Source organism: Lissotriton vulgaris, chromosome 7 (genome assembly GCF_964263255.1).
Source record: "Lissotriton vulgaris chromosome 7, aLisVul1.2, whole genome shotgun sequence".
NCBI lineage: Eukaryota > Metazoa > Chordata > Amphibia > Caudata > Salamandridae > Lissotriton > Lissotriton vulgaris.
Window position 1 is genome coordinate 1,316,651,466 of NC_141695.1, and position 23,824 is coordinate 1,316,675,289.

General features: G+C 49.0%; 1 protein-coding gene across 2 annotated transcripts in view; it reads left to right on the forward strand.

Annotated features, from left to right (window-relative positions):
- LOC147703583 (uncharacterized) overlaps positions 1 to 23,824 on the forward strand; it is a 1,699,045-nt gene that overhangs the window by 916,416 nt on the left and 758,805 nt on the right. The window lies entirely within an intron of this gene.

Here is a 23,824-nt window from a genome sequence, read left to right on the forward strand (position 1 = left end):
ATCAGTCTTTCTTATGCAGAGCGATGGATGGTTGGGTGAAGGATAGCAGAGTGGATACTTTTGAAGCGCTAAATCGTTTTCCAGAGCTACGCCAGCCTCTTATTGATAGCAAGTTGACTCACCCTAGGAAGCTTGCTGAGGAGACGGACCGCTGGGTCAGCACCCGGGTCCACAAGGGTCATGTGGGAGACTCCGCCAAAGGCGGGCAGGGTCCCCAGCAGAAGAGTGGGGGGACAAGGGTAAACAGAGGGTGTTCCAGAAAGGGCCCCAACGTATTTCCCAAGGGAATCAAGGGAAGGGTTCCCAGCCTCCCCCTGAGAAAAAGCAAGAGGCCCCGACTGGTAAACCTGTTCTCAAGTGCCCCTCTAAGTGCTTTTCGTGTGGTCAAGTGGGCCACCGTTGGTATGATGCACAGTGTCCCATGAGGGATTCCAAAGCACCACCACGTGCACCAACCCGTCAGATGACGAGTGTAGCCCTGGGGGGAAGGAGATGAGTGCCCAAGGTGGGTGGGGTCCCACAGAAATGTCCCTTGTCTCGTTAGGAGACTTTGAGATGGTCCCGAGGACCCAGCTACCTGATAACACGAAGAAGTACAGGCAGTGGGTGACCATCAATGGCCATAGAGTGGAAGCTCTAAGAGACACCAGGGCTAGTGTGACAGCTGTCAATTGCCGGCTGGTGTCCAAAGAGCAGGTTATCCTCCATGCATTCTTCCCTGTAGTTGCCGCGGTCAACTCGCAGAGCCAGTGTGAGGTGGCTCAAGTTCCCTTCGAGTGGGGGGGTCTCAGGTACTCTTCAAGTCACTATGAGGCCAGCCATGCCTGTTGACTGTCAGTTGGGCAACGATTTAGAGAACTCCCCTTAGGCTAAGGTGGAGAGAAGGTCTCATTTGGAAATGCTGGGTCTGCCAGAGTGGGCGTACATGAAATCTCGGTCAATGGCAGCCGGAAAGGGTGTTCAAGAGGTTCTGGAGCCTGAAAATATGGCCCAGACCCCTGCCTTAAAGAGTAAAGGTAAGGGCCGTGGAAAACCAGCCCCCATAGTTCCCACGGTCCAGGGGGAGGCAGACCTCGAGGGGGATGCCCTGGAACCTACTGGGGAACAAGTGGCCGAACTGGGGGACCTGCCTGAGCTGACCCATTGGCAGCAAGAAGGAGGTCCCTTCCAGGGAGGAATTTTGTGAGGAACAGAAGAAGTGCCCTTCTCTTGTGGATTTGCAACAACAGGCCACAAACCAGGCAGCATGTGATCAGTCTGGATCACATTGGATCTACTGGGAGAAAGACCTCCTGTATAGTGAGCCTAAGGTTGCTGAGCCTGGGTCAGCCTGTGTGCTGGTGGTACCCCAGTGCTTCAGAGCCTTCCTAATGGGGTTGGCTCACGTCGTGCCTTTAGCTGGACATCTGGGGCAGGACAAGACCCTTGAACGGCTTGTCACCCATTTTTATTGGCCCCAGATGCGGAAGAGTTCAGACACTCATTGTAGGACTTGTCAAACTTGCCAGGCTAGTGGGAAAAGTGAAAGGAAGCTCAAGGCTCCTCGCCAACCTTTCCCTGTAGTCAGTACCCCCTTTGAACGAGTGGGCATTGACATTGTGGGGCCACTGGAGCCCAAGACAGCCATGGGCAACAGGTTTATCCTGGTCTTGGTGGACCACTACCTGGTACCTAGAAGCCATCCCTCTCCGGACAGTGACGGCCCCTGTGGTGGGACACGCACTGATGGGGATTTTTTCCGATGTGTGGGTTCCCCGAGAGGTGGTGTCCGACCGTGATACCAACTTCATATGGAATTATTTGAAGTCCCTGTGGCAGAAGCGCTGTGTTACGTACAAGTTCACCACTCCTTACCACCCGCAAGGTAATGGGCTGGTTGAGAGATTCAACTGGACCCTCAAGGGCATGATTATGGTTCTCGAAGAACCTATGAGGCATAAATCGGACATCCTCTTGCCATGCCTTTTGTTTGCATACTGTGAGGTGACACAGAAGTCCTTAGGGTTCAGCCCCTTTGAGCTGCTGTATGGTCACCCGGCACGAGGACCTTTGAGTCTGGTCAAGGAAGGCTGGAGGCAATCTCCCAGGAAACCCCACTGGGATGTATACAGTTACCAGACTCGGCGATTCAGACAACTCGCTCAGGCGAATCTGGAAGCCAGCCAGGAGGAGATAAAGTGGTGGTACGATTAGAATGCTACTCTGATTGAGCTTCAGCCTGGACAGAAAGTTTGGGTCATGGCCCCTGAGGAGCCCTGTGAGCTCCAGGACAGGTGGACAGGACCATTTGAGGTGGTGAAGCACAAGAGTGATGTCACCTACCTGGTGAACTTGCGGTCTCCGAGGAACCCTTTGCGGGTCCTGCACTTTGACCACCTGAAGCCCCACTTAGAAAGGTCCAAAGTGGGCATGCTCCTAGTGACGGATGATGGAATGGAGGAGGAGACCAAGCCTCTGGGGTCAACCTCTCTGCCACCCTTACTCCTGAACAGCAGCAAGATTGTCACCAACTGTTGGGGTAATTCTCTGATTTGTTCTCCCTAGTTCCCGGTGTCACTGAGTGGTGCGTCCATGACGTAGACACTGGGGACAGTCCTCCTGTGAAGCACAAGGCTTACAGAGTGACTGACAGGGTCAGAGCTCACATCAAGGAGGAGGTCTCCAAGATGTTTGCCTTAGGGGTAATTGAGTCCTCTCACAGCCCGTGGGCCATCCCAGTCGTCTTGGTCCCAAAAGCTGCCTCGCCTGGTGCCACACACAAACTCCGGTTCTGTGTGTACTACAGAGGACTCAATTCAGTCACCAGGACTGATGCGCACCCCATCCCTAGAGCTGATTAGCTCATTGAACGGCTAGGGGTTGCACAGTACCTCAGTACGTTTGATTTGACGTCTGGGTACTGGCAGATCGCCTTGACTGATGGGGCAAAGGAGAGGTCAGCATTCTCCACACCATATGGGCACTATCAAGTCCGGATTATGGCCTTTGGGATGAAGAATGTCCCTGCCACCTTTCAGAGGTTGGTCAACCAGGTGTTGGCTGGGATAGAAGATTTCAGTGCCGCCTACCTGGATGACATCGCAATGTTCAGTGTCAGTTGGGAAGAACATCTACGACACCTCTGGGAAGTGTTGATGGCACTGCGGAAGGCAGACCTCATGATCAAGACGAGTAAGTGCCAGATCGGGCAGGTTTCTCTGGTGTACTTGGGACACCAGGTGGGGGGCGGCCAGGTGGTGCCCCTACAACTTAAGATTGATACCATCCTGCCATGGGGACCCCCTAAGACTCAGACGGCAGTGAGAGCTTTTTAGGACTCACAGGGGACTACAGGAGGTTTGTCAAGGGGTATGGAAACATTGTTGCACCCTTGATGTAGCTGACTCCCACAAAGCAGCCCAAGCAAGTGAACTGGACTGACACCTGTCAGGAGGCTTTTGATGCCCTGAAGACTGCCATGTGGACGGCACCCGAACTTCAGGCGCCCAACTTCTCAAAGGAATTTGTTGTCCAAACAGATGCTTCAGAGCATGGTGTGGGGGCTGTTCTATCACAGATTCATGAAGAGGGCTTAGACCAACCTATAGCCTTCATCAGTAGGAGGTTACTTCCACGGGAAAAGAGGTGGAGTGCAATTGAGCGTGAGGCATTTGCTGTGGTCTGGGCGCTAAAGAAGTTGAGACCATACCTGTTTGGGAGTCACTCGGGTTCAGACAGACCACAGGCCCCTCAGATGGTTGATGCAGATGAAGGGTGAGATTCCAAAGCTGCTGAGGTGGTCCATTTCCCTACAGGGGATGGACTTCACAGTGGAACACCGCCCTGGTACAGAATACGCCAACGCTGATTGTCTGTCCAGATGTTTTTGCCTTGGTGAAGAGAACTCCCAGGGGGATGGGTAGTTCTCCCACATTTCAGCTGGAGGGGACATGTGTTAGACCTGGTTTTATTGGTGTGAGTCTCTCTTCCATTTTTTACTGATTGCCTCCTCTGTTTTTGATTGTTTTGCTGGTTTAGATGATTTGGGCACTGTGCCACTGCTAGTCGGTGCCACAGTGCAAGTGCTCCCTGTGCTAAATTGTTGTTTAAATAGTTGTTTTGACTAGTGACTCCATGATTGACTTATTTGATTCACTTTCAGACCCTAGTATTGTGCACCACGTGTGCCCGGGGCTTGTAAATCAAATGGTGCTGGTGTGCTTGCAGCACCTATTGTGCCACCCACCGAATCAGCCCGGAAAGTGTAACTCGGGCATGCCATTGCAGAGCCTGTACGCAGTCTGGGACTGCTGTGTCGACTCGGCGAGTGCACTCACTCGCCAGTCCTTAAACCTTCCCTTTTCTACATATCAGTCACCCCTACGGTAGGTCTACGGGCAGGGTGCATTGTATGTAAAAGGTAGGACATGCCCTGGTGTGTGTGGCATGACCTAATATTGAATTACAACCTATTTTGTTTTTACTATTGCAAGGCTACCTGTCGCCATTGGCCAGAACGGGCGGTTTGATTATTACATCCTATAATCCAACTGACCCGGGGATTGAGGTAGAAATTTGAGTTTAGTATGCCTGAAATCAGAATGATCAAAGGCATCTTTTAGTGAAGTTGGTTTTAAAATTCTGTGTTTGAAAATACCCCTTTTAGAAAGTAGGTATTTTCTTACCTAACCAGCCTGCCTCTGCTAGCGTGTGAATTGTATGTCTGGTTTTGTGAGTGACAGGGTTTTGGGGGCTAGAGGAGACAGGGTGAGTCAGCACTAGGCTGAATAGGCCGATCTACCTGAGGAGTGGTGGGAGGAGTAGCACCTGGGCCTGAATAGGGCTGTGCCTGCCTTCCACAATGCTGGCTCCAACTCCTGTGATGTGTCTGATGATCCTGGCCTACTCTGACAAAGGAAGAATTGTGCACTGCCAGAATGCACCTAGAACTGGTTTGGACCTGGTACAGGACCCTCTGCCTTTAGAGGACAAATGATTTCTGAGTATAAATATGGTGAACCAGACCCCAAGAAGTTAGATCACTTCTGGGAACACAAGACAAACCTTCACAAAGAGCAGAACCAAAGGAAGCTGCAGGAGTTGGACTGCCCATCTGCCAGTGTGATGTTGTTGGGTTGGCCTGCAGTGGTATCTTCATTTTATTTATTTATTTATTTGAAAGTTTTATATAGCGCGAACAAGATCTTTGCAGATATCAGAGCGCTTTACAATGCAGGGGATAACAAGAAGAGAATGAAAAACAGGTCATTAAGGAGTAAAGTAGCAGCGATACAACAAAAAAAAGCAAATATTACAGAGAAATGTGTGCACAGATAGTCATTGCTGAGGAAAGGAGAAGGAACTTTTACAGAACTTTCGTCATCTTGCAGAATAGTTCTCCAAGGGCTTGAACTGAGCTTGCCTCCTGTCTGAAGTCTCAGGGATGCAAAAATGTCACCCCTTCTGTTTGCTTGCTTCTGGAACTTGCTGTTTCAGTCACTACAGAAGGAATCTGCAACACCCACACCAGCGAACGGCACCGGAATCTACATTGAAGTCATGAGCGCGGCTCCGACTTGTACACGTAGACTGACGCCTGTTGCTGTGCCGTACCGACTCCGAAGCCGACATCATCGCAGAGCCGATCCTCGACAAGGCTGGCCAAGAACTCATCGACACTGTGACATTGTAAGGAACTGTGGTTTCGGTGCCATCGTAACGTCATCTCCTCATCTCAGGAACCAATGCCTACCCTTCCTGCGCAAGCATCCAGGACCCAACGCATCATCTCCCCCGAAGCAAGGAGCCGACGCTGCAACGCATCAATGACACCGCGTCTCACAACGCCGTGAGCTGTCTTTGTTTCGCTTTCCAAGGTACTGTTCCGTGGGGATCTGTTTTAACCCAGGCCCGACGCTGCGCACCTTGCGGTTGGCGCCGTACTTTGGGAATAATTTGACCTTGACGTCGTGATAACCCCTGTTGGGGTTATCTGTTGCCAAAGACTGCTTTAAGTGAAGAACCTATTTTTGAATTACTTCTACCATCGTGAAGTATTAATTGTGATTACAGTATTGTGGATTTATAAAGAATACTTATTTTTATACAACCCGGTGTGGTGTCCATCTGTAGTGTTTTCACTGTATTATTGTATGTGTTCACAAATGCTTAACACACTGCCTCTGGGATAAGCCTGTCTCCTCGTGTCAAGCAACCAAGGGGGTGAGCAGAGGTTATCCAGGAGTGTAATCCCCTTCCCCTGACTTAGACGCAAGGGTCCCTATTTGGACGAAGGTGTACACCATTGCCAACTAGAGACCCCCAGTTCTAATAGGCACTCACCTCCAGTCACAGATCTGGGTTGAATCCATCATCGTTCTTTAGCTCACTTCGCCACCCCAGTTCAGACGCAGCCATATTCAGATCAGTCTTGACCCTGTTCCTCATGGGAACAGTCCACCCTGAACTGCCAAGCGAGGCCTTCCCCGGACCGGAAACAAGCATCCCGGTACCGGTTTCGGAGTAACACACCTCATCAGCCAGGCTAGCTTGAATCCAGTGGAAAAGTGGGCAAGGGCCCCAAGTCTGGGCATACCCTGCCAACACAGGGCAAACAAAGCAAACACAAGGAGACGATGGATAAAGTGCTGAAACTTTTCTAACACTAACCCCCAGTCACAGATCTGTGTTGTATCCATCATCGTTCTTTAGCTCACGTTGCCACCCCAGGTCACACCCACCCATGTGCAAATCAGTCTTGACCCTGTTCCTCATCGAATAGTCCAGCCTAAACTGCCAAGCCAGGTCCTCCCTGGGCCAGAAACATGCATCCTGGAACCGGTTTCTGAGTAACTCCTCTCATCAGCCAGACTAGCTTTAATCCAGTAGCAAAGTAAGCAAGGGACCAATGTCTGGGCTTCCCTGCCAACTTAGGGCGAACAAAGCAAACACAAGGAGACCATGGACAGAGCGCTTAAACTTTTCAGACACTCACCCCCAGTCACAGATCTGGTTTGAATCCATGAGGGGCGCTAGGTGGCGCTGGACCAAGATGGCCGCGCACGAGTGAGGCTCCAGCACTGCCGAGCAGGGAATCAACCTTTAAGACCATCCTCAGGCATATTTTCCTGCTGCACTCCTCACCAACTGAAGCGCATGGCATAGAGGATTCTGCCGATGCCTCATTTGCCCCTCTACTCCGCGCAGTGATCTCTGAATCGGAAGCGACGCCTGGCCGTGAACTACCGCCCGGCCTCTGCGATCCTGAGGTCCGGGCGCTGGAACTGGGAAAGGTGGGGCCTGGCTGCCTACTGGAGCAGAGTGGCCGGTGACTGGGGAAGAGTCCACCAATGACTGGCCCGGTGAGTCGCGCTACCTACCGAGATACACCTGATACTGGCGGTAGTGACGAGGGCAGAAGCCTGCTCACGCCCGGCGCTGGATGTAACGCCGCCTGAGATGCACTAACGACGGCGCCATTACTAAACCTCCTACGGCGGGCTGCTTAACTAACGGGGCAAAGCGACGTGCCCTACGAGATACCGCCGCAATTTCCTTCGCAAGGAGAGGCTGCTGAGGGGGAACGCATCCTGCGCAGAGACCCCCGGCGGAGAGCCTGCGCTGCGGTGCAGCGCTGGGAATTTGTAGCGCCACTGCACGACGAACGAGTGTGGAGGCCGTGCACCTTTTCAATCACAGAGGGGAGGACGGCTACCTAGGTGCAAGGGTGCGATGGCTGTGGTGAGACCCAGCTTTGATGCGACGAGAGTGTGTTGCGGCAATTACGAGCACATTGTGAGGAAATGGCAGACAAACTGTGGCCGCCATCTTGTATTTGACTCCCAACCTGGGCCCTTGGAGAGCTGGACGAGTGCAGGTTCTTTACCTTGTTGTGTTGCCCAATCATTGCTACCGCACCTTCCAAGGGCCAAAAACTGCCGGCGCTTGCTGCTGCACGGCAATACCCTGCTGGCTGTGACACCGTGGACACTTGAGGCTTCCTACTGCGAAGGGGCAACCTGGGCTGACTCCTGCGGGCGCCTTACCCGGTCGGGATCTTCCTATTGCCCATGCATCACTGTTCTGGTGTCCACACGCCCCCCCCCCCCCACCTTCTCTCCCAAATTTTTTGTGGAAATACTTGCCTTCCACCGATCACTACCAAGCACCACTACCATACCTCGGAGCTGGTATGCCGTGACTGCACCGCCTGCAGATGGTCCCCGTCGGAGTCTCCATTCATGGTAGAAAGAAAGCGCAGTGAAGTGTTGAACTCACACTCCCGGCCCTGGATGAAGGCCACTATTTGACATAGAGTTCGGACCTGGAAGATGGGGCTGCGATGAGCGGACGCCATGTCTCGCAAATGGACAAATTGCTCAAGATTATTGCGGACAAGAACAAAGATTTAGAAGCCCGGTCCCGGCAAAACAATGTCCGCATCCTAGGCTCGGCGGAATCCACCAACACGGGCCGTATGAAAGACTTCATAGAAAAGTTGATTGTGGACCTCTTCGGCAGGGAGTCTTTTTCGGCAGACCTTACTGTAGAACGCGCGCACAGATCCTTGGAGGCTCGTCCACCTCCTGGGGCGACACCCAGACCCATCATAGCTCGCTTCCTAAACTATCGGGACCGCGATGCGGTTCACCGTCTGGCCCGTGAAAAACGACAAGTACATTATGAAAACACGACGCTGGCCTTCTTCCCAGACTTTACGCCGGCGGTGCAAGAGGAGAGACATAATTTTGCGGGGGTCAAGAAGAAACTCCAAACCCAAGAAATCCCCAACGCTATGCTTTATCCTGTCAAATTGAAAATCACGCACCATGGGAAGCAACACTTCTTCAATACTCCGCAGCAGGCTGAAGAATACATCAAGCGACATAAGAGGGCGTCCTCCAGAGAAGAAGCAACCCGGGATCATTCTAGATCACAATCGCCACTATCTCAGCAGGACTAATGTACAGTGGGGGCGATGATCTTGGCGGAGACTTCAGAAGCTCTTCATCGCGTGACGAACTGATCTTCATTGGTGATGTATACGTAAGAATGGACATGTGTGATATGCAAACTGTATCCTGCTCGGATACCTACCTCTGTCACACGTTGGCTGCCCGGCTAGATAGCGGTGGTGCCAGTGGGTGCAAGTAAGGAGGAGAGCGGGCGGTTCGAGAGCCCCTAGCGGTTCTTTCCCCCTAAAGGGCGAACCCCCTGACCCCCCCCCCTGGGTGGGGAAGTTCTGTTCTCCATAATGTGGTTTATTTCGGAGGGTGGGGACTTTGTACCCGGCAAGTTGGGGACGCCGGTGTGGGAGGTGGGGCGTTGTGTTATAACGATTATATTGCTATGGGCTGAAGGAGAGACAGTAATCAATCTACACATAATTTTAGGCATACACCGCTATAGGGACAGTAGGTGAGACACAAGCTCTTCGAACTATCAAAGTGGCTTCGTGGAATATTCGAGGCCTCAGTGACTCTAGGAAACGCAGACAGATATTGGGATATCTGGATAGACATGGGATAGCGATTGTCCTCCTACAGGAGACGCACTTGGCGCACAGGGGTACCCACCCAATTTGCCTCTAGATGGGCTTCATGCCGTAGTTTTGCGTCCTATTCTAAATACTCTAGGGGAGTTACCATTTTGATTAAACGCGTGGTGGCGTTTGTGCCCAGGGGGACGGAGTCTGATATAGACAGTAGATTCTGTTTGTTATGGGGAGGGGTTCACTCTTATTATGTGTTATTTGCCAGTTATTATGGTCCTAACACTGACAGCCCTGATGCTCTGCTCTTATGTTGGGGCAAAATTTAAGTGCTAGGCATCACATATGTAATCCTAGGAGGCGATTTTAACACGGCTTTGCAACCGCAGCTGGACAGGTCACGAGTCCTCCCAGCCCATTACACAGCTACACAGAGGACACTGAGGGATATAGAGGACGGAAACTGCCTGATAGACGCCTGGAGATACAAACACCCCACACTCAGAGAGGGCACACATTATTCGGTGATCGACTCCGCCTGGGCTCGACTCGATTATGTGTTTACGTCAGCGGGAATGGCGCATTGGCTGAACCAGGTGACACACTTAGCTGGTACGTTCTCCGATCACTCCCCAGTTGTCGTGGAACTTCAGACTCCCCTAGAATGCTCCCCATATTTAAATTGGCGTCTTAATCCCTCTCACCTCTGCGATACTGTGTTTAAGACAGAATTGGAATGGACATTCAGGATTTCTTTGACCGCAACCTGACCTCTGTCTCTAGTATGACGACAGTGTGGGAGGCATTCAAAGTTACTGTGAGGGGGTGGTGCATAGCTAAGGGAGGTGGTTTCCTTAAGACCCTGCGTAGGGACCTTCAAAAGTTGGAGACTGATTTGCATGAGTTGGAACACACACTTAACCATAGCCCGAACGACAATGTGACTAAGGCCCAGATGTGAGACAAATTAACTGAATACGAGATGATTGCAGATAGGGAATTTAAATTTTGAGCGAAGCTGTACATGGCCGCATTTATAGTGAGGGGGACCGCCCGGGGAAGGCATTAGCGAACGCAATTAGACCCCCCAAAATTGCCAACTATGTCACTGAAATACAAGATGCACAAGGAAACACGTACAGGAATCTGCCGGACCGACTTCGCGTTTTTAGAGATTATTATAATACACTCTATTCCTCACACAGAGGCATGCCACTCGACCTAGCTGCTTATTTTGAGGATACCGCACTAGCCTGGCTAGGAGAAACTCAACAAAAGTTTCTTAACTTAGAATTAGAGCTCGACGAGATCACTGAAGCCATTATGAAGATGAAGTCGGGACGAGCCCCGGGTTTGGACGGTCTCCCGATAGAATTTTACAAAACCTACACCCCCTTACTAGCTCCCATACTGAAAGAAGTCTTTTATGCTGCGCTAGAGGAAGGGTGCCTACCTCGCACCATGCGAGAGGCTCTTATAACTTCACTGCTCAAACCGGGCAAATCTCCCACATAGTGTGGTTCCTATCGCCCCTTGTCTTTGTTGAACTGCGATACTAAAATTCTAGCAAAGGTCCTAGCAGCACGCCTTTACCTTTAGATGGAGTGTCTGGTTTTGCCGGATCAGGCAGGATTCATTCCCAATCGTGCAACATGGCATAACTTGCGGACCCTTAATGCCGTACTGCAAGATATTGACCCCAATAGCGAGGCAGTAGCTGTATTTCTCGATGCCACCAAGGCGTTTGACTCGCTAGAATGGGATTATTTGCTGGGCACGTTAGGACGCATAGGAATGCCCCCCAGATTTCTAAATTCGGTGCAACTATTATTTTGCCAACCGACAGCTGCGGTATTGCTGAATGGGTCTAGATCTTCTGCTTTTAGTATTTACAGAGGCACAAGCCAGGGATGCCCGCTAGCCCCTATCCTTTTTCCGTTAGGTATTAAGTCTTTGGTGGCAAAACTCAGACAGCATCATAATCACAGAGCGCTCATTTACCCAGCCCGACAACTGCTCATCTCCCTCTACGCAGATGACATGGCACTATATGTAAAGAAACCCCAAGATAATCTCAATCCTGTGCTACGCGAAATCACGAAATTCGGGGGCACTGCTGTGGTGCAGATTACCTGGGTCAAGTCCGCTATATTTCCTCTGATGGATAAAACACAAAGCACCAGCTAGATTACCCCCTTGTATGGGAAATGGAGGAACTGAAATATTTAGGTATACGGTTTACAAGACAGAAAGATGCCCTGATGAGAGCCAACTATGGGACGGCAATAGACAAAATCACGGATAGTATCACCAAATGGATACGTCTCCCACTCTCCATGGCGGGCTGTATCTCCTTATTAAGATGGTACTGCTGCCAAAATTATCATACCTCTTCATCAATATCCCATATAACCCAGGAAGTTTTTTTTTTCTCACACTTAGAACCCAATTAACACAGCTTATATGGGGAGGGAAGCAGGCACGACTCAGTCTCAACACACTAATGCTACCATACCACCAGGGTGAATTTGAATTTTGAATTTGAATTTGAATTTTATTTATTGCACAGTTAATAAAAACTCACAATTTTACACAAAGATTAAAATAAAATTAAAAGTCTTTTGACTATGTAAAACTATTCCTAACAAAAAGGATGTTGCACATTAATAAAATCTCAAAGAGTCTGTGATCAGTTAGTGGGTCTTCCTATTGAACACTGCTATTATTAGTTGTTGTTTTTGTAGTTATAAGGCAATTACAGGATCTCTGTTCCCCTTGTTTAATGAATTTTCGCTCAGCAGTCTTTGTAGTTTTATTAAGGGTCGTTTAAGAAGGCTACCTTTGTCCCAATGCGGTTGGTTTTTCACGTCCTTGTACTGTTTCATTTAATTTTTTGGCCACTATTTCAAAATATTTAACTGTTCTACAGTTTAACTGGGTCTCGTTGGGGTTGAAGCAGAGCATTACTGCTTGCCTACATGATCTTACACCCTTCTGGTTCCATAGGGGCCGGAGCATTGACCGCCTTACATCCGCAAAAGCTTTACAGATGCATATAATATGTATAAGGTCCTCCTTTGCAGATTGACAAAGGCGACATGCGTTAGACGGATCAGGCCTTTTCCAAGGTTCCAGGTGATGAGCTATGGGTATGTTGCCTAGGCGCATATTTAAGAACTTGCTTTTTATTTTTTGTGTGAGACCCCTTGATAGATATTCTTGTGGCTTGATGGCTCCACACCCTTCGAGCACTACCCATCCGTGTGCTCTCCTGGTCAGGGTGGCTCTGTCCTCAAGTGAGGAGACCAGTTTTGTGACCTTTGTCACCGTTTTCTTAAAAGTCCCAAAGTCCGTCCTTGTTTCCCAGAGCATATTTAATCCTAGGCTCTCCAGTGAGTTTGTTAGGTAGGCCCTTGCTGGGGAGATTTCTTTGGCGTGAAGCTCAGTCCATAGGTTCGCATTTAACGATCCTTGCTCCGATTCATTGATTTTGCGCCAACTTTTTACATATTGTCCTTTCCTCTACACAGATTGTTTCAATAGTCCGAATTCAAGACGAATTTGGGCAGGCGAGGAGTTTTTAGGGAGATGGAAAATTGCCCTGTATGCACGACTGATAGTTTTGTCCAGAGTGCTTGCATCATTACCCCGCATTGATTCGCTGCCATAGGAGAGCATTGACAATAGGCGAGCTTTTATTACCTGTAGAAGTGGCGCTAGTGTCCTGTCGGGAAGGACTTTCTGCAAGGGTCTTATTGATAGTTGAAAGGTCATGCCCTTCCTACGGATGGCTTCTAGTTGATGCTTGGAGGAGCCATTGCCCTCTATTATGACTCCTAGATATTTATATGAGGCTACCAGTTCTAGTCTTTGTTTGTCCAGATACCATGCGAGCTTCTGTGTTTTATTGTAGTTCATTGGCATGACCTTAGTTTTGTCCAGATTTATTGTTAAGGAGTTAGCTTTGGAAAATGTATTTGTTTTATCTAGAAGGTTTTGAAGGCCAACAGGAGACCGGCTGATAAGGACCAGGTTGTCTGCGTAAAGCAGATTTGAGAGCGTGATATTTCCTAACCGGGGTGCGTGTGATGTAACTGTTTCTAACTCTTCAGGGAGATCCGCAAGAAGGAGGCTGAACAGTGTTGGTGCTAAAACGCAGCCCTGCTTTAGGCCTTTGCTGGTCTTTATTTTCCTCGATAGATGAGTGCCAGATCCCAGTTTTATTTGGACCCATGTGTCGGTGTGCAGCATTTCCAGCTGCTGTAGAAGGGGGCCGGGGATTCCCCATGAGCTCAGGTTCCGCCATAGTTTGTGTTGGTCTACATGGTCGAATGCGGCGCTGTAGTCAATGAAACATACAAACAGAGAGCTTTTTGCCGTTTTTGCTGCATCGGACAGTAGGGTTAGTGCCATGATGTTGGTTAGGGTTCCCTGACCCGTCCGAAAGCCCGTCTGAGTGACTGGGATGATGTTCTCTTTTGTTGCCCATGTTATTAGATCCTTCAAAATAAGGCTTGCGTAGTACTTTGCTTCTACATCTATCAGGGCAATCAACCGGTAGCTACTTGGGTCGATCCTTGCGCCTTTTTTGTAGATTGGGCTTATTATCAAACCGCTCCAAGATGCTGGTATTTTTCCTATTTCCCTTGCTTCATAGAATATTGGGATCAGTGTGGAGCACCAAAAGGCCGGATCCTGTTTATATAATATTGGAGGGATCCCGTTTGGTCCTGGCACCCCCTCGAGTTTTCCCTTTGAAATTTGTTTGAGAATCGTGTCTGTTGTGTCTTGGGGCGATAGTCCGGATTCTGTTTTACTAGAAACGGCTGTCTTGCGAGTGGGATCGTTCTCTGCTAGAATGCGTGGCCCAGTTGTTTCCATGTTTGATGCTTGGTGTTCTTTTTTGGCCTGAGTGTCATTTTTTCCTGGTTGGTGAGAAGCTCCCTCTTCCGAGTTTGTCCCTCCGGCTTTCTTTTTTGCGGGGTCAGTTGTGTTAAAGTGAGTTGTTAAGTAGTTGGCCCAGACCGATTCCGGTATTTCGGAAGTGATACCTCTGTGGTCTGGCTGTTGGAGCCTGTGAATCATCTTCCAAAAGCTAGAGCTGTTCTTCTGTTTTGAGTTGTGTAAAATTTTTGCCCATAGATCTTCGTTCAGTTCCCGCTTCCTTTGCCAAGTTTTCTTTTGTAGCAATGCCTTTGACCTGCGTAACTGCAGTTGAATTTCCGGGTTGTTTGAATCTTGCTGGAGCTGTTTGAGGATCTTCTTTATTTCGAGCTTGATATTTTTTATTTCTACTGTTGTTACTTTGCCAAACATGTGCCTTGTATTGTTCCCTTTTTTGTCTTTCTTCTTTATGGCATGCTTTTCTCCTAGTACCGTTGTAAATTTTTCCCATAAGGTAATGGGGTTGTCGGTTGTATTGTGTATTTCCTGTATTATTGTTTTTGCACTGTTTGTAAGAGTTACTATGTCCGAGATCTTGCATCGTAATCGTTTGTAGTCGGTAGTATGTTCTGTGCACATACTTCTGATTTCGGTTGCTTCGTTCTTGCAGGTAAGTGCTAAGTTGGCTTTTAGCGGCAGGTGGTCGCTCTGAGCTCTGTCGCCTATCTTAAATTCTTGTACATTGTCATACAACCGGAGTGTAACTAGAATAAAGTCTAAATAGGATGAGGCAAGTGACGAGTGAAATGTTGGTACTGGAGGGATGTCCTCTTTGAATCGACCATTAAGAGCGCGCAGGTTCAATTTCTCTAGAGATTTTAATAGCTTGGATGCAGTGTTGCTGTGTTTATAACTGTGGGGAATTTTTTGAGGAGGAATTTTCCATACTGTATCCATTTCCTGCGTCATCTCGTCGGTTGTCGGTTCACCGAATAACTGGAGGTTGAAATCACCTCCCACTAGTATATTTTCCGTTTCTTCATCCTCCATGAGTCTTGTTAATTCTTGGACTAATTCATTTGACCCAGACAGCTTGTTCTTAGGATGAATGTAGGTATTGACTACGAGTAACTGTTGATTTTCCTGATTTTTTCCTATTGTGATTGATATTGCCTGAATTGTATTCGGCGGAGTAAGGTTTGTGGTTAGTAATTTAATTTCTCCTATTACTGGTATTGAGGTGAAGATTGCCAGGCCGCCGGAGCAGCGGCCATAATGTGATTCTTTGCGGGCCAGGTGTGTCCAAGCTGTAAATCCTTGCAGAGTTATTTCGCTGGGCTCCCATGTTTCCTGGAGGAGAATCAGGTCGAAAGATTGCAGGTAGTTCAGTGTTTCAGGATCCTCCAATTTGTCGCCTAAGCCATTTATATTCCAACTACAAATTTTGAATTTGTCTTTTCTTTTGTAGGGACCTGCAGTATTGTCCACTAAACCTGTCTCGGTTTGTCAGTTTATGGCCCTTCCGTTTATTGTTCGAGTAATTGTTTCTTTGAGAGAAGTTGTTCGTTGGAATGTTGGGCTTTGCAGTTTCCTCAGATGTTTTTCCCGTTCTGGGGAGTGGCTTTGTGCTCCTTTGAGTACTGATGTAGCTAATAGAGGTCGTTTTTCCTTCCGGTCTTCAAGTAGTGGAGTGGGGCAGGCTGGTTTAATTTCCGGTTCAAGCTGAATTCCCCACTGGGAGAAACTAGGTACGTGCTTCATAATCAGTTTTGCTAACTCTTTGGTTTTCCACGTTGCCCTTGTTTTCTCGTTCCCTTGTGAATTTGATGCTGGATGGAATTCGATTGATAGCAGGACAGAAGTGTTTATAGACTTTAGTTCTTCTATTGTGTTAATTAATTTTAATATGTTGCCCCTATTTAAGATGTCAACTCTCCCCTTAGATTTATATTCGGGTATGAAGAAGATTGTTTCTGAGTCTGTTTCCCTTATGTGCTGCGTTATCTCTGGAGGCTGTTCCTGAGTTGCGTTTTTCCGCTCTGGGTGTTTGATGTTCTGTTCGTTTGGTGTGGGCTGTGAGGTGCCCTGAGGAGATTGGTCACTGGGAAGCGTGTCGCCGTTATTTGCATTACGTGAGATCTGGAAGTTTGGTTTTGTCAGTGTTGTCTTTACCTTATTACAGGGACACCATGGTATAAAATTATTCAGGTTCGTTTCGTTTTTGGTGGAGTTTTGGCATTCCTGGTCATCTCTTTCATCCTCCGGGTTTTTATTCTTTTCCTTTGAATGGCCATCCGATGGCCCTAATCCCGACTCAGTTTGATTTTGGCCTGCAATCTCGGTTATGCTTTCTACCAGTTTTCTCTTTGATTGTTCAGTTGGGCCTGTACAGGTAGTAGGGGATTCTAACTCATCTGTTGACAATGGGGTTTCTGGTTTCTGTTGGGGGGGGGGTTGTCATTCCTTTGAGGATCAAAGTTATCGGTCGTTACTGTTTGCCCCTGGGCATCCAGTACTATAGAATTCCATTTTTCTCCATGGTCATCCACGATGACCTTTCTGTTGCGCCCTTTCCTTTTTTGTTTACGGCGCGCCCTTGCGTTCGTCATACCCCCTGGTTCGTTTGATTGTCCAGTTGTAAGGGCGTTCTGGATGGTCTTTTTCTCTGTAAATGTGGCATAGTTAATTTGACTCACTGGGGAATTGAGTTTTTGCTCATCTAAAGTATTTTCTCGAGGACCTCTCTTTGTAGGAGGTGACTTTACTACATTTGTTTTTTGGTCGGGCCTCTCTAACTTGGTTTCTGCTTGGGGGAGTATTGAGGAACTTAGCTTTATTTCTTCCAGAAGATTACTCAGCATCGTAGGTAAAGATGATAGCTTGTCTATTATTAAGGGACACGTACAGCTAGTACTATCTATTTCAGTTAGTTTTACGGAATCTTTTCGTCTTTTTATAAGCCCATTCAGGTCGGCTAGTTTCCTGTCTATTCCCATTGTCGCTTCTGCTAGGTTTTGCAGAATAGATAGTTGTAAGTCCATCTTGTCGGATTGGTATTGTAGGGCCGTTGAAGATAATTGTATTGTGTTAAGGAGAGTGATCCAAAAAGTATTGACTGAATCCGTAGTCCGCTCGGGAAGCGAGTGCGTGCTTACTTCACTGATATTGTTGATTGGCTGCCTGCCGATGTAAGCTGTCTCCAGGTCAATCCATTCTTCCGAGGTCAGGAAGGTCATATCTTTGGTTGGGGATGAGGTTGGTGCGAAGACTGCATGATCTGATTTTAGCTCTAGGTGATCGGGGATCCTTATATTGATGTTAGTCTTTGATTCAGTGTTTACTTGAGAAGTTTGGTCTATATGGTCTACATTTTCATAGGTTTTTTCGTCCTTTAGAGCTGTTTCTTCAGCGGAAATAGGTTGGGTTGTTGTAGTGGGCTCACTGCACTGATTACTTCTGTGTGGCCCTAAGTTCCCGTCACAACTTTTCGGTTGTTCGCTCACTGGGACTGATGCCTGTGTCGGGTTAGTTAGTTGCATCACCTCTTTGTGTCCCTCGTGTGAGGATGGCTGGGTGATATGGCCATCCTTTGGTGATGTTCTAGTTTGTTGATGGGCCGGATTGGTCTTGTTTTCTGCTCTGTATCCAGTTGGGGTAGTTGTTTCTTCTGGTGTTGGTGTCATATGGATCTCTGCCATGGTGAGGCCTGTATTCGTGGGGCAGGCATTGGGCTCCGTGGCTGGTTGCAAAGGGGATTGAAGACCAGTTATAGAGTTGTTAGAGGAGTAGATTACGTTTCCCGGATTTTTTTAAAAATTGAATTTTGTATAGATTTTTGGCTGAAAATTGTGTTTTATTTCGCTTTGTTGTCCTGTTAATTTGATTAGTTCTTGATTGTTTTTTCGTTTCAGACCCTTGCGACTCCCTTGTTTTGAAGATGGACTGCTGTTTATTTTGTTGGCCCTAGGTGTTTCAAATACTGGGGCAAGGCTACTCTCTGCTCCTAGACTTGGCCCTTCGGCCTGCCCGTCAGCCGAGTCCATGCTGGGTCCCTCTTCGGTGCTCTCCAGCGAGGTCTCATGCCCTTTCGTGTTTTCGGACGCCTTTTTTTCGGACGCCTTTTTTTCCCGGGGGATCGATTTGGTCCTCTTATTCGGCTTAGTCTGCTTGATCAGCTTGGTCATGGCGGGTGGGTCTGGGCTTGTTGGTGTACTTGTATTGGTCCGTTTTCTTTTGTTGGGCTGGGTCTCTGGAGGTTTTCTTACCGTTCCAGACCTCATGGTGGGCTGCCTACGCCCTATGTACTGCTCCCTTGGCTTCCTTGATGTCGTTGACTGCCTATGGCTGTGGCCTGGGGACCGAAAGCTGGAGGTGCACTGTTTCTCTCCGTACTTGCACCCACTTCTCGCCGCCCGCCCGCTGTTTCAAATCCAATAGAAATTGAAATTTGATCTTTTCAAGGTTGGCGGGTTAGGTGGGTTAGGCGGGTAGATGATGGATAGATGAATAGGTGGGCAGGTGGGCGCTTGATTGGTAGCTTAGTAGGTATTTCAACCACTCTTGGCTGCCCTCGGCTGCCCCTTGATTCCCCCTGGTGAATTGGTGAATTGGTGGTGGTGGTCTTATGGTGATGTGATGCGAGCAATAACGCAGGCTGGGGCGCCGGGATTTCCGTGCCGCTAAACTATCGCTAAACTATCGTTCAGCTGCTGGTGCTAAACTACCTTTGAGCAGCAAGGCTGGGCTGTTGAAGGTGCAGAGCTGGTGCAGAGCTGTTGAGGTTTTCTTAGGTGCTGCCAAGTCTGCAGCAGGGTGTGAGAGTGAGGAGGATAGATTTTGTTGAGGTTTTGCTCGTGTCCGTAGTTGGAACTTGAAGAGAGGATAAGTGAGGGGGGGGGGGCACGGCGAGCCGCAGCAAGCAGCAGCAAGAGATTGGTGGCTGCAAGAGATTGGCGGCCACTAGCAGATGGCGGTAGAGAGAAAGGGACTTAGGGCACGCTTTTACGAGATCTACAAAGGGTGCCACCCTCTCGATCTCTAACCGCTCTAGCCGCTTTGCTTACCGCGCTGCCTCGCCGGCCTCACCTCACGCTTCACGCCGCCGCCTCCTGCTGCCGCCTCCACCTCCCGTCCGCCCAGTCCGCTTGGATCCTTGGGGCGTTTCCGCTCCGCGGGTGCGGGTGCCGGTGTGTCCACAGCTCGCAGTTTAAGCAGTGTCAGCCACGAAGTCGCACTTGGCTCTTCCAACCCCTCACTCCTGCATGGCTGTGCGGCTCGCTCGGCACAAAAGTGCAAAAAATCTCTATCTTGGCCGCTCTGCTCACAGCGACCACTGCGTCCGCCTGAAGATCCGAGTGGAAGTGGAGCGGAGTGCTCGGCCTCTCTCGTCCCGTCTCTCTAGCGCCACCTACAGCATCAGTCACCAGGGTGGGTTTGAAGTCCCCAATTTTGAGCGTTATTAAGACTGCGCGCAGGCCCACTTTGCCACGTATTGGTTGCACCCGCCACCTTATATGGCACACCTGGCAGTGGAGGACGGCTATAAGACCCCAGCGTGCCAATGTGTTTTTTTTATTTACACAGGTAAGGGAGAGGGATCAGGATCCGGATCCGTCCACAGTCGACTGCACAGTGGCGGCGTGGAGACGTATTGCTCGTGCCATGGCGAGCCCATTCCTGTACTCACCTCGGATGCCCTTGCTAAATGATCCCCGGCTGCAAGTAACATGTGAAGAAATATGCCGCAAGATGTTAACTGGGCTTGCATACCGCACTTGGGGGGACCTGTACATACACGGCCTGTTTCGCACCCTAGAACAATTCTTCGGGGATTGCCTGCCTACAATAATGGACACCTTTTTGTACACCCGGCTCTGACAAAGCGTTCGAGCTGCCACCCCCGCATTCCCGGACAAACCTGACACCCTTGCACCCCTGCACACCATATTGCAAACAGAAGCTCCACATCATGTCATATCACTACTTTATAAACATGCACAAAGTACACCATTGACTGCCTCCTTACGTGCTAGGTAAGACTGGGATAAATATCTTGACACACCACTAACGGATGAGCAATGGGAGGCCAGCTGTACACAAACGGATGCAATTACGAGCAATAGCAGATTGCGCCTCGCACACCTAAAATGTTTGCACCGCCTGTACTATACCCCCGCTAAATTACACAGGTTCCACCTTAGGGATAATGATCGTTGTAACCGCTGTGGGGAGGAAGGAGCGGATTTTTTACACCTGGCATGGACCTGCCCCAGGGTAGCTGAATACTGGACGTCGGTATTTGCGGGACTGTCAGATATGTTGGGGACTGAGATAGTGCCATGCCCACTTATAGCGCTGCTACGATTGACACAAAACATTGTAACTCTGCATAAAATGTTTTTGGCAATGAGTCTATTATTGGCTAAGCAACAGGTGGCGTGTAGGTGGGGGAGAGGGCGAGCCCCCAAATTCAAATCTTGGGTATTGACTATGACTACCTGGCAGGACCAGCTACATTCTTATGTGGAACTACTGCCACTTAGATCGCGTCCGAAGGACATCTGGGGACCATTCATGTCCTATCTTCTCAGACAAGAAGCAAGTGAGGAAGGAGAGACGGAAAGGGAGGGGAATGTTGGTGATGGAGACTTACATATCGCAGCCTGACTCTGCAATATTTCACCTCTAAAAAGCTCACCATTCATTTGAGATAGCTCAGTTGCACTAGACGCACTTGACGTACCACCCTATGTATTACGATGGCCTGGATTAGATCGAAAGGCATAACCCTGCTGGGATGTGTTATGTGTCCACCGTGTATTATTATGACCTCATATATATTGTACTGCACATGTTATGCACATAGAAATACCTGTCACATTGCCATTATCTGATCTGTTATTTGATGTCTTGGATTACCTTCAGTACAATGCACAAACTGATTAAGGGGCGGAAGGGGGGGGATTTTTTTGTTTATTTTTAGTTCGTAATATGCAAAATGTATACCAGCATATACGGCAAGGTGTTGCTAAAATGTTTGGACATTTGGCACTGTACAGGACGAATTTATTACACTGATGTACCGTGTTTATAAACAATAAAGGTTTTTGAAAATCAAAAAAAAAAAAAGATCTGGTTTGAATCCATCATCGTTCTGTAGCTCAATTCATCACCCCAGGTCAGACCCACCTATATGCAAATCAGTTACTCATGGAAACAGGCCAGCCCGTACTGCCAATCCAGGTCCTCCCTGGACCGGAAACAAGCATCCTGGGACCGGTTTTGCAGTCTCACCCCTCATCAGCCAGGCTAGCATGAATCCAGTGGCAATGTGAACAAGGGACCCACGTCTGGGCATACCCTGCCGACTTAGAGCGTACAAAACAAAAACAAGTAAACGATGGACGGAGCACCTAAACTTTTCAGACACTCATCCCCATTCACAGATCTAGGTTGAATCCATTGTCGTTGTTAGCTCACTTCGCCACCCCAGTTCAGACCCAGCCATATGTAAATTACATTTGATCCTGTTCCTCATGGAAACAGTCCAGCCTGAACTTCCAAGCCAGGTCTTCCCCGGACAGGAAACATGCATGCTGGGACCGGTTTCGGGGTAACACTCCTCATAAGACCCAACCATATACAAATCAGTCTTGACCCTGTTCCTCATGGGAACACTCCAGCCCGAACTGCCAAGCCAGGTCTTCCCTGGAAGAGAAACAAGGATCCTGGGACCGGTTTCAGAGTAACACCCCTCATCATCCAGAGAAGATTTAATCCAGGGACAAAGTGAGCAAGAGACCCATGTCTGGGCATACCCTGCCAAATTAGGGTGAACAAGGCAAACACAAGGAGAGGATGGGCGGAGCGCTGAAACTTTTCAGACACTCACCCCAGTCACAGAACTCGGCTGAATCCATCATCGTTCTTTAGCTCACTTCGCCACCACAGTTCTGTCTCAGCCAAATGCAAATCAGTCTTGACCCTGTTCCTCATGGGAACAGTTCAGCCCAAACTGCTAAGCCAGGTCATCCCTGGGACAGAAACAAGCATCCTAGAACCGGTTTCGGAGTAACTCCCCTAATCAGCCAGGCTAGCTTGAATCCAGTAGCAAAGTGAGCAAGGGACCCATGTTTGGGCATACCCTGCCAACTTAGGGTGAACAAAGCAAACACAAGGAGTCCATGGACAGAGCGCTGAAACTTTACAGACACTCGCCCCCAATCACAGATCTGGGTGGAATCCATCATCTTCCTTAGCTCACTTTGCCATCCCAGTTCAGACCCAGCCATATGCAAATTAGTCTTGACCCTGTTCCTCAAGGGAACAGTCCAGCCTGAACTGCCGAGCCAGGTCTTTCCTGGACCGGAAAGAAGCATCCTGATACCTGTTTAGGAGAAACACTCCTCATCAGCCAGGTTAGCTTAAATCCAGTGGCAAAGTGAGCAAGAGACCCACGTCTAGGCATACCCTGCCAACTTAGAGCGAACAAAGCAAAGACAAGTAGATGATGGACTTAGCACCTAAACTTCTCAGACACTCACCTCAGTCACAGATCTGGGTTGAATTTATCATCGATCTTAGCTCACTACGCTACCCCAGATCAGACCCTGCCATATGCAAATTAGTCTTGACCCTGTTCCTCATGGAAGTAGTCCACCTGAACTGCCAAGTCAGCTCTTCCATGAACCGGAAACAAGCATCCTGGGACCGGGTTTGGAGTAACACCCCTCATCAGCCAGGCTAGCTTGAATCCAGTGACAAAGTGAGCAAGGGACCCACTTCTGGGCATACCCTGCCAACTTAGGGTAAACAAAGCAAACACAAGGAGACGATGGACAGAGCACTGAAACTTTTAAGTCACTCACCCCCAGTCACAGACCTGGGTCGAATCCATCATCTTTCTTTATCTCACTTTGCCACTCAAGTTCAGGCCCAGCCATATGCAAATCAGTCTTGACCCTGTTCCTCATGGGAACAGTCCAGCCCAAACTGCCAAGCCAGTTCATCCCTGGGCCAGAAACAAGCATCCTGGAACCGGTTTCGGAGTAACTCCCCTAATCAGCCAGGCTAGCTTGAATGCAGTAGCAAAGTGAGCAAGGGGCCCATGTCTGGGCATACCCTGCCAACTTAGGACGAACAAAGCAAACACAAGGAGACCATGGACGTAGCCCTTAAACTTTTCAGACACTCACCCCCAGTCGAGGATCTGTGTTGAATCCATCATCGTTCTTAGCTCACTTCGCCACCCGAGTTCAGACCCAGCCATATGCAAATTAGTCTTGACCCTGTTGCTCATGGGAACAGTCCAGCCTGAACTGCCAAGCCAGGTCTTCCATGGACCAGAAACAAGCATCCTGGGACCGGTTTTGGGGTAACACTCCTCATAGTCAGGCTAGCTTGAATCCAGTGGCAAAGTGAGCAAAGGACCCACGTCTGGGCATACTCTGCCAACTTAGAGCAAACAAGGCA